The sequence below is a fragment of the Myotis brandtii genome, unplaced genomic scaffold (genome assembly GCF_000412655.1).
Source record: "Myotis brandtii unplaced genomic scaffold, ASM41265v1 scaffold82, whole genome shotgun sequence".
NCBI lineage: Eukaryota > Metazoa > Chordata > Mammalia > Chiroptera > Vespertilionidae > Myotis > Myotis brandtii.
In genome coordinates, this window is record NW_005371324.1 from 3,213,452 (window position 1) to 3,225,100 (window position 11,649).

General features: G+C 34.9%; 1 long non-coding RNA gene across 1 annotated transcript; it reads right to left on the minus strand.

Moving 5' to 3' along the window:
* Positions 1-1,621: 1,621 nt before the first annotated feature.
* LOC106724406 lies at positions 1,622-10,689 on the minus strand. Its single transcript, XR_001360195.1, has 3 exons — positions 10,658-10,689; positions 7,887-7,892; positions 1,622-1,632 (listed from the first exon to the last, which is right to left on the minus strand). It is a non-coding gene; the product is annotated as an uncharacterized LOC106724406 (long non-coding RNA).
* Positions 10,690-11,649: the final 960 nt, after the last annotated feature.

An 11,649-nucleotide genomic window follows, 5' to 3' on the forward strand; every position in this document is an offset into this window, starting at 1 on the left:
TCTCCCTCTCTGTAAAAAATCAATAAAATATATTTTTAAAAAAAAGAAAGCAAAAGGGATAGGCATACCACAGATGATAGGGGCAAGAGAGCACTCTTGAAAGATTTGCAAGAGGAAAAGACACTTAAAAAAGGAATTTTACATTGCAAAAGGTACATTGGTAGGACACAGCAATCATCTGGGATCTTGTTAAAACCTAGATACTAATTCAGGAAGTTTGGGGTGTGATCCTAATATCTAACAAGCTTGTAAGTAATGTTAACACTGCTGGCCCATTTGCCATACTTTGATTAGCAGTAATTTAAATCATATCCATGGGGTTGAACCTTATAGTCATTCCCATGAGGACTCACTAATAAGTTTAAATAAGAACAATGAACTTTATGTTTTCACAATATCCTTCTCATGCCTTATGAAGATTACATTAGAAAATGAGAGGTCTGTAGATAGGGAGACATATTAAGAGGCAATTATATTACTCCAACTTATTCAAGTGTCTAAGAGATGATTGTAGAGTAAACTCACAGTGGGGATAACAAGATAAATTTAGTAGCTAGAAACAAGAGGAAACAATAATAAATGAATGCACGTAGAGAGAGGAAAGAGGCGTTAGGTATAATGTCCAATTTTATGGTTAGAGCAAATGCATGCAGAGTGGTGATAATAGTAATGTTGGTAACAAAACAGCTAAAACCTCTTTAATATTTACTACATGCCTTGCACCAAAATTTATGTGTCAAATTATTTAACTCACAAAACCTCCATAAGCAAGATCCTATTATAGCTCCATTTTAAAGATGAGGAAACTGGAGCATGGGTTAAGAAACTGAGAGTTAGTGGAGTGAATGGCATAAACAAATTCTCAGAAATGATTAATATTATTACTAATATTAAAATGAAGCCAGAGTCCAAAAAGAAAATGGGTGATGGAATTTTTTCCTGACAATGCCTTTTTTTTTTAAGTTGTCGGAGAGATAAATTTTGGATATAAAATTTGTGAGAGTGATGAAACAATCAACAGAATGAAAAGAGAATCTACAGAATGGGAGAAAAGCTTTGCAAACCTTGTATCCAATAAGGGGTTAATACCCAAAATATATAAAAATTTCTTACAACTCAATAATAATAATCGTAATAATAATAATACCATTTTAAAAATAGGTAAGAACTTGAATAAACATTTTTCCAAAGAAGACATATAAAAGATGTTCAACATCACTCATCATTAGGGAAATGCTATCACAACTAAAATGAGATATTACCTCATATCTGTTAGAATAGATAGCTTTAGAAGTTGTTGATTTTCATGATTCAAGCATTTAAACTTTCTAATTTGAGATTTCAACATCACTCATCATTAGGGAAATGCAAATCACAACTAAAATGAGATATTACCTCATATCTGCTAGAATAGATAGCTTTAGAAGTTGCTGATTTTCATGATTCAAGCATTTAAACTTTCTAATTTGCTCTGTGCTCATTTAGTCCACAGATGGAGTTCAGTAGAGGAAACTTTTTTTTTGGTTAGTGTACAAGAATAAAGCCCAATTATTCCCTTCAAGTTGAAAGAAGATTTCCCAGGAGATGGAATTTAATATTTTGGATTATTTTAATTTACATGTTTCTGAAAAACTATTGGAAATTTTTACTTATCGGGCAACACAGTGAAATTGTGTGGTTCCTCCAAACCGGTTCCTCCAAACCAATTTCTGGTTTATCTTACATCTTATTTTAGTATTTTCATATTTTATTACAAAAAAATAACATGATGCAAATGTGTGCCATATGTCTATTTTCCATTCAGGAAAACAATTTTATTACCAGCTTTCAGTTGAGCTCATCATCTTTCATCTTTCCCTACAAAAAGTGATTCAGAGCAAGTCCTTTCTGAGATTAGAGTTGAATCCACAAAGGGCACACTGTTTCCTAATGTGATATGAGATGCAAATTATAAAATAAGCAAAATTTACAGATATGTAGCTCTTTGGCTGATGCATTAAATGGCGTTCTATTTTCTGTCCTCTTTGATATCATGTATATTCATGTGTTTTCCCTCAATTGTCCTCCTTTATAAAATGTAAACCCTTTCCATTATAAAGCAAGTGTCCTTGTCTTATAGAGCATCTTCTTTTGCACCATAAGCTTATCTATTCTGTAAAAGTAAAAGGTGACTCCTCTCACATCTATGACAGGAAATTAATGACACGGATAAATGACTCACCTACTTTAATCAACTGGTTGTAATAATTGTGATTCCTTTGTGCATAAATTATTCTGGACAATTTATAAAATGAAAAATGGGTTTTGCTGTATTTTCTTACATCTGCTAATGTGACAAGTTATTTCTAAACATTAATAATGTAGTGAATCATATAGTTTTACTTTAAATATACAGGTGTGCATGTAATAATACATCTCTCTGTATCTTATATGTAAGATACAGACTATACAAATAAATATTATATAGACAAAATAATATTGTTTTAATAATTTTTATTTCCAAAGTGTTTTACAGATATATGATACTAGAATATTAAGACTGTATGTGCCCAGTTCCATACTGAAAATTGGAAAATAGTTTTGAGCTATAAAATTGTAATAACGTTTATTATATTAACTACTTTTTATGAATTGTAATTTAATACATTAGTCACTATATTCAAAGCAAAATTGGCCTGTCTAGCATGGCTCAGTGGTTGAGTGTCAACCTATGAACCAGGAGGTCACAGTTCAAGTCCTGGTCAGGGCACATACCTGGATTGTGGGCTTGATCCCCAGTGTGGGGCATGCAGGAGGCAGCAGATCAATGATTCTCTCTCATCATTGATGTTTCTATCTTTCTCTCCCTCTGCCTTCCTCTCTGAAATCAATAAAAATATTTTTTTAAAAAGCAAAATTTAAAATAAGAGCAAAAATGAAATAAAAGTACTCTGTGTAGATGGCTATCTGTATTCAGAATTGAATAATTCATCTATTTATTTCACTTGGTGTGTGCTCAGTCAACAAACTCTTAGGTGATATATATTAATTAGGTCCAATCCACCCGGTGAATTGTGCAGTGGAGGATATCAAAGAAGACATTGTGTTTGTCCTTAGAGAGATAACTGTCTAATTGGGAAAGCAAAGAAACAAGGAGTAATAAGAAAAGACATATGCTCAAGGATTTAGCACTTAGAAAAAATGCAGTAGAGATTCAGAAAAGATAAAGATTGATATGACATGGAATTATAAGAGTCAACTAAGGGCAACAATGGAGATTGTGCTAGATTTACTACCTTGAATTTGATTTCTCTGATCTCCTCAGCTTATCCACATTTTACCCATTCTTCATTGTAAAATCAACTCCAATTTCTTTTTTTCTTTCTTGTTCATTATTTTGTTTATTATTTAACCATTTCATTATTTATTGTCCCTACTATGTCCTTGTTTGAAAATTTCATTATATCTTTTCTTGATATTATCCTTAAAAATTTCCTAGAAGTGAAATTTCTGCATATTTATATGTGTAAGGATTGTTATTCTTTATATTGAGTTGCTCTTCAGGAAGTCTGTGTCCACTCATTCTTTCACCCATCAGTGATCATTTTCATTTAATATTTACCATAGGTTTGCCAACATTGGGTATAAACCATGGTTATTCCTTGGCAGTTTTAGGAAAATAGTACTTCATTGTTGTTTCTTCTGCAATTCATTGATAATTAATAAGGTTACATAATCAGCAAATCTGCATACTGGTCATTTGTATTTCTGCTTTGTAAAAGGCTTTTTAGGCCTGGCTGGCATGGCTCAGTGGTTGAGTGTCAATTTGTAAACTAAGAGGTTACATGCCCTGGTTGAGGGCTTTGGGGATCGTGCAGGAGACAGTCGATGAATGATTCTCTCTCATCATTGATGTTTCTCTCTCTCTCCCTCTCCCTTCCTCTCTGAAATCAATAAAAATATATTTATATATTTTTAAAAAGACTTTTTTGTGTCTTTTACACATTTTTTAAAAAGCATATTTGCCTTTTTCTTGTTAATTTATTTCATAAGTAAATGTATTAACTTATTTTATTTATATGGTTCCTTATATTTTTAGTTTAGTAATAATAACTGACCTTTAAAATTTAGCATTAGGTTAACAATTTCCGTAGTTTAAGTTGTTTTCCTAAAAAAAAAAAAGCACTGTTGTTTTAGGTATACTTTTACTTTTCTTGTCTTTCTTTAATTGTTGACCCGCAATGATCAGTGAGTATACATCATGAACTTAACAAATATTTGTTGAACAAACATTGAAATAAATTATCCTACTTATTACATTGGTTGACTGAATGTCACTTTAATTTAATTTAATATTTTTCCTATTGTGTTGTGGAAATATTAGCCTACAAAATGAAAAGTGCTTTCAGTCATCTGTGGCCATCATTATAGATGAATATAGTGACTTACTGCTTTTCGGTACCTCATAAATTAAAGTCATTATTAAATAAAAACAGACTTTTTTTCTGGAAAAAGAGAAGAAAATTAGGTCATTTACATATATGATGTGGTAGTTTTTCAAACATGTTCTTACAATTTTTGATTCTTCCTCCAGTACAAAGTGGAGTCAATCGCCCCTCCTCTTGAACTTCGACTGGTCTTCGAGCCTGTCTCAAGAGCAGAAATTGGTGGAAGAGCTATTGTTTGACTTCCAATGATGGGCTGAAAAGCCATGCAGGTTCAACCAGTTTCTCTTGGAACATTCACTTTGGGAATCTTCAGCTTTCATGTAAGAAGTATAACTACATGAGAAAAAAAGATGAGAGAGAGAGAGAGAGAGACCCTTAACTCTTTGGTTTTTGTGTCTTTCCAGTCTAAGTGTCAGGCATATGAGTGAAGAAACCTTTTCTTTTTTTTTTCCTAGTCCTCACTGGAGGAGTGAGGATATTTTTTCCCCCATTGATTTTAGAAAGAGTGGAAGGGAATCGAGAGGGAAGGGGGGCGGGAGCGGAGAGGGAGGGGGAAACATTGATATAACAGAGACACATAGATTGGCTGCCTCCCACAAGTGGCCTGACTAGAGGTGAGGAGTGGACCTGCAACGCAGGTACTGCCATTGACCAGGAATTGAACCCACAACCCTCGGGTGTGCAGGCTGACACTGTAATCACTGAGCCATGCTGGCCAGGGCAAGTGAAGAAACCTTTGAAATAACAACAGCTCCAACCACCATTCAACTGCAACCGTGAAAAAGACCCTAAATGAGAAAGGTCTACAGCCTAGTCAACTCACAGGTTTATAAGTAAAATAAATGATAAAGTTTTAAGGTACTCCTATAAGGTGGTTTATTACTTAGCAATAATTACATGGAAATAGTTTCATGATATGAAACAATTCAATATATCATTATATATCCACTGAAATGACTTGTGCCTGAAATATCAAATGTCATAATATTTTCTTACTTGTGTCAGAAGTACCTCTAAATTAGACATATGCTATTCTGCAGGTAGGAGGCCCAATTAGATCATATGTACTTAAATTAAGCTTTAAACATTTTATATTTTATACTAAATTTTTGAAAATGATAATCTATTTTTTTTACATTTTAAAAACTTGGTATCTTTTAAATAAGAAGTTCATTTAAACTAAATATACAGAAACAGGCATATTATTTCAAGAAACAAATAGTTTATTTTATTTTCAAGAGCTAAAACCACATTCATTACAAGAGAATGGTTTTTTTAAAAAAATATATTTTATTGATATTTTACAGAGAAGAAGGGAGAGAGAGAGTTAGAAACATCGATGAGAGAGAAACATCGATCAGCTGCCTCCTGCACATCTCCTACTGGGGATGGGCCCGCAACCCAGGTACATGCCCTTGACCGGAATCGAACCTGGGACCTTTCAGTCCGCAGGCCGACGCTCTATCCACTGAGCCAAACCAGTTTCGGCTCAAGAGAATGTTTTTAAGTTGACATTTATGAAAGCAATACAAAAATAAAAATGGTGGACATATAATTTTTTTAGTTATAAAAAGCCTATATTTCCTTTTCCTTTAATATATTCAAAGGTATCAACAAAAAAATAGACTCAGGAGAAAAATTCAAATATATTACTTACATCAGACTTGGGTGCAGCAAGCTACAAATATCAATTTTTTTTAAAAAAAGGAATTACTCTGACTCTTTCCAAGTTTCTCCAGCATCTGGATTTTCTGGAAATTAGTTTAGGATTTGGTTTATGTTATGGCTTTGCTCCTAGTATGCAACCACACAACTTAAAGGGTTTTATGAGTGTTTTGCTAATAAGTGTCTTCCTGCTTTTTTACACTTGCATTTAGTTTGGCATAAAAACATGTCCTTTTATGCAGCAGTGTAAATGAAGAATGAATAGAAGCTACTCATAAATTAATGGTCTTGGCTTTGCTTAGTTAATCTCACCATGAAACCATCGCCAACTATAATTCATGAGGGACAAACTGATGAAATAAATGCAGCTAGGGAACTTGGAAAAATAAAGAATAGTAGTAAGAAAGATAAGCATTTACTTTTCCTTATTTCCTCCTTATTATGTTTATTTTTAACCAGTTTCTCTGCAACAGAACAGATTGAATTAAAGATCGAATTAGGGTTTATGGGCTTATAAGAAATTGGAATTTGAAGGGAATTGTATTAAAAATTCAAAATATTGTTAGGCAGAAGGATCAAATGATGTGAAGTTCACTGATAACATGAGAAATATAAAGAAATTCAGATAACATTTTTGAAAAATAAAATATTAACTATTATAAGTAATAATAAGAGGGAATGAATTTGATGAGGAAACCAACATTTTGTAGAATCTTCTCATCTCTTCTATTAATTCAAAGCAAAATGGACAAAATTTGTCCACATCTGCAATCCCAGGTACATTTTTCTCTCATTTTACACAGGCTCTCCATTGCTTCTCAAATGATCCATGTGCATCCTTACTGCTGAGAAATCACTGGTATGCTTTCTGTCCAGGCCAAAAGACCTCCTTTTTCCTTTAAATTCTGCATTTCAAATTCTGACCCATGCCCCAACTCCTCTGATGAATTTTTATCTAACACTCCAGCTCTAAAATCTTATACACTTTTTAGTTAAATCATGTAATTGGGTTTTGCATAGATAATTTTGTAATTTATGAGACCTAAGCTTTAGCATTCTCATCTGTACAACAGAAAGTATTATAAGACATACCTCAGAGGGTTCTGTGACAATGAAAAAGCTCAGCTATCTATATATGTAAAAACCCAATACGCAAATTGTCCCCACAGGATTTTGACAGGGAGACTGATTGCTCGCTATGACATGTGTTGACCACCAGGGGGCAGTGCAGAATGAAGGAAGGCCCTGGCCAGCAGCCGGAAGGCCCTGATCAGCCTTGATCACTGGCCAGACCTAGGGACCCTCCCCTTGCATGAATTTCGTGCACCAGTCCTCTAGTATAAATATAATAAGTTCTAAGTCAATGCAATTTTTTGTCATAATGTTATCATTTATATTTTTGAGTATATGTCCTGCTTCAGCAAATATGATTTAGACCATTGAGTATTTGCTGTGTTTCTAGTATATTTTCCATGGAATGTGTTCAATGGTATGTCACCATCACTTTCCATGTCTAATTTTGTGTTCCCTATCTTCAAGGGGTCTGTATGGGCCTATTTTGAATTGTGTTCCTCTTATCTCTCTACATTGTACCAAGGAAATATGATACAAAAGACCATCAACCTGAAATTCAAAGTTGCACTTCAGCTATTTCACAGCCAACAGAGCAGTCTCTTCTGCATGTAACTTTTTCTCCAACTCTACAATAAGGTCTTGTTGTTCAGTCTTTTTCCTTGCTCAATTCTAGAATAAGTAGAATATCTGATATTAATGTTAGCACCACAGTATTCTAACCCTAACCTTTTTTTTCCTTTTCTTTTTAATTTAAATTCTTTATTATTTAAAATATCACACAAGTCTCCTTTTCCCCCCATTGACCTCTCCCCAGCCATCCCCACCCCCCGGCACATGTCCTCACTCCCCCACTGTGTCCATTGGTTATGCTCATAGGCATGCATAAAAATCCTTTGATTGATCTTTTACCCCCTCACCCCGCACCTTCCCTCATAAGATGGACAGTCTGTTCAATGCTTCTATGGCTCTGGTTCTATTTTTGTTCATCAGTTCATGTTGTTCATTATATTCCAAAATGAGTGAGATCATGTGATATTTATCTTTCTCTGACTGGCTTATTTCGCTTAGCATAATGCTCTCCAGTTCCATCCATGCTATTGAAAATGGTAAGAATTCTTTCTTTTTTACAGCAGTATAGTAGTCCATTGGGTAGATGTACCACAGTTTTCTAATCCACTCATCTGCTGATGGGCACTTAGGCTGTTTCCAAATCTTAGCAATTGTAAATTGTGCTGCTATGAACATAGGGGTGCATATATCCTTTCTGATTGGTGTTTCTGTTTTTTTGGGATATATTCCCAGAAGTGGGATTACTGGGTCAAATGGAAGTTCCATTTTTAATCTTTGAGGAAACACCATACTGTTCTCCACAGTGGCTGCACCAGTCCACATTCCCACCAGCAGTGTAGGAGGGTTCCTTTTTTTCTACATCCTCATCAGCACTTGTCATTTGTTGATTTGTTGATGATAGCCATTCTGACAGTGTGAGATGGTACCTCATTGTTGTTTTGATTTGCATCTCTCAGATGATTTACCCTAACCCTTTCCATAAGGCAGCACACAACATTAGAGCTTGCAAACAAGAGGGCAAGAGAGAAAGTATGAGCATGCTTCTGAAGTATGGGAATGCCTCAAAATATTAGTATTTTGAGCTTCTCCAAATATATTCCCAGTAATGGAATCACTGTTCTTTTAATACAACTTGAGGAGGTTAGTTTAGTTAAACAATAGTTACTATGTATATATGTATGCAGCAGACTAGGATAAAATGAATAATATCATATCTGCCTTGGAAGAGTTTATAATCTATTTTGGAAACCAATGGGCCTGATGCTATCATATACAAACGACTATGGGAAAATAAAGAGATTCTTAATCCTGCCTGTGAGATCAGGAAAAGCTTTCCAAACTCTTCTTAGTTGATTTTTTCAAACATGAAGAGTGGAGAAGAGATAGCATATCAAGCAGAGGAAAACAGCCATTCAAGGGTACTAGGGCATGACACAGCATGATACATTACAGCACATGTTCATGATAGGGACCATGCTGAGCCCTGAAGATGTTGTAACATAATTCCTTCCTTCCAGTATTTGCACACATATTCACAATAAAATGACATTAGGTATTATTTCTCTTCTGCTCACTCTTCCTTGGCTCACCATGAGCTCTCCTACTTCTTCAGAGGCATTCCCAGAGGTTACTCTGTAGAACCTATTGCTCAAAATGACAATATCCAAACTCAGGCTTGCAGAGAAATTGGCATCTAACCACCAATTACTTTCCCACACAAACCCTAAAGTATTGGTAGAGACTGAGTGCCATTAGCAGGCATGCAAATTACAATTTCCCTGTAGTAATTTTTGCATTTGCACCAATTCCAAAACTGTTCCTATGTTGTCAGAACAGGGATGTTGTATTTTTGTGGTTTTTCTTTCTTTTTTTTTTTTTGATGAAAGAAAAATGTTAGAAATAAAGAATTCACAACAAACTTGTATAAAATCCAATGCGCAATTTCAACATCCTCTTCCCTAGGCTCCTATGACAGAATCCTTTGCTGATTTATGTCCTTCATTTCTGGATGCTGATTTATTTCCAGGTCATTCATAAATCAATGAATGTTAGTGCCTGGAATGAAGCCACCTACCACACATTTATCTAACCTTAGAATTTAGGAAATAAATCTAGATAGATCTGACTCATTTCAGTGGGTAGAGGAGTCTCCCACTTGCTAGGAGTTATTAGGGTTTTCCTCTTAAATGTAACTATTTCCTTTCTGCAGATCTGCTTGCTTTGGAGTTTTATATCTGCTTGCTCTAACTTCCACATGGCCCTAGACTTCCATAATATCAGTGATTTCTCCATCTCTACATAACTCCATAGCCACAGGGCTGAGCAAGAGCAGCAACTCAAAGCACTGGCAGGAAACAGGGATCTTGAGCATCACAAAATCCTGAACCATTGACCTGTGCCTTCTATTTTTAAAGGAAGACAAATTTCCTATGAGTAGGCTACAAAGTATTATATTCCCATAATTAGAAGGTAGAACATGATATAAAGGAACACACTTGATCATTAACCACCTTGAAAATTGTTACTGCTGATTTCATCTGTTCCAACCCTAAAGCAGACCAATTGCATGGCCCCTCCAATTATCAAAAATTGTGTCATTTAATTATTTTCTTAAACATAATAACAAAAGTGTAGGGAAACAGACAAATAAAGCAATTTAACTTGAACAGACAGCCTTAGTCATATTCAGATCTGCAATTAAGCTGAATTATTTTGGACAAATTACTTAATCACACAGGTTCTTCAGTATCCACTTCGGCAAGGTGGGGGGAAAAACAGCACCCATCACAGGGAATTGTGTGTGAATCAAAAGAGCTAATACTTGAAAAAATGAATGGAAGAGCACCTGGAATACAGAGTTACATGCTTGAAAGATTATAAACAAATATATGCGCCTCTATGTTTAGTGCAGCAGTATTTACATCCCTGGCCAGTATGTCACAGTTGGCTGGAGAGTCATCTTGTAAACTGAGAGGTGGTGGGTTCGGTTCCCAATGAGGGCACCTACCCAAGTTATGGGTTGCATCCCGGTCAGGGCATGTGTGGGAGGCAACTGATTGTTTCTATCTCTCTCTCTCCCTCTCTCTAAGAACAATATATTTTTAAAAATTGGTACAAATATGCAATGGAATATTATTCGGCCATAAAAGAATGAAACTTTACCATTTGTGACAGCATGGGTGGACCTAGAGGGTATTATGCTAAGTGAAATAAGTTAGAGAAAGAAAAATGCCATATGATTTTACTTATAAATGGAATCTAAAGAACAACATAAATAAACAAAAACAAACAAACAAACAAAAACAGAAACAACTCATAGATACAAAGAACAGACTGATGGTTGCCAGCGAGGAGGGAAATTGAGGAATTGGGTAAAAAAGGTGAGGGTGTATCAGGATAGTAAGTTGCTAGGAAAATTCCTTGATGAGTGGAATAAGGGAAACTGAGTCAAAATAATTAAACGAGGCCAAATAATTTCAGCAATTTGTAGGCAGCTAATGAATCACAAGGTTTTATCTTCCCTAACCAAAGACACTTAGGAGCAAATGGCTTACACCTTTCAGACCATCCCAGGGCAGACTGGTCTCTGTCCCAGTTCCTCTTTTATTATTCTTTAAAAATAAAACTAACCAGAAAATAACCCTGATCCCTCTGTACACACATTTTGATGAATAAATATATGTAGGACACACATGGAATAAGTATTTTGTTAAAACCCTCACCTGAAACCTCCCCTGAGAAATGGATGTATCTCAACCAGGAGCAAGTGATAAAGTGAAAGAACCATTTTCAGATTGAAATTTAGAACTCAATGTAAAGTTGGACTTTAAAAAGCCTCAAGACAAAGGATTTGTGGCATATATCTTTGCTCATTTTCTCCTAAACTCTAATGGTCCCTGAGAGACTTGCAACC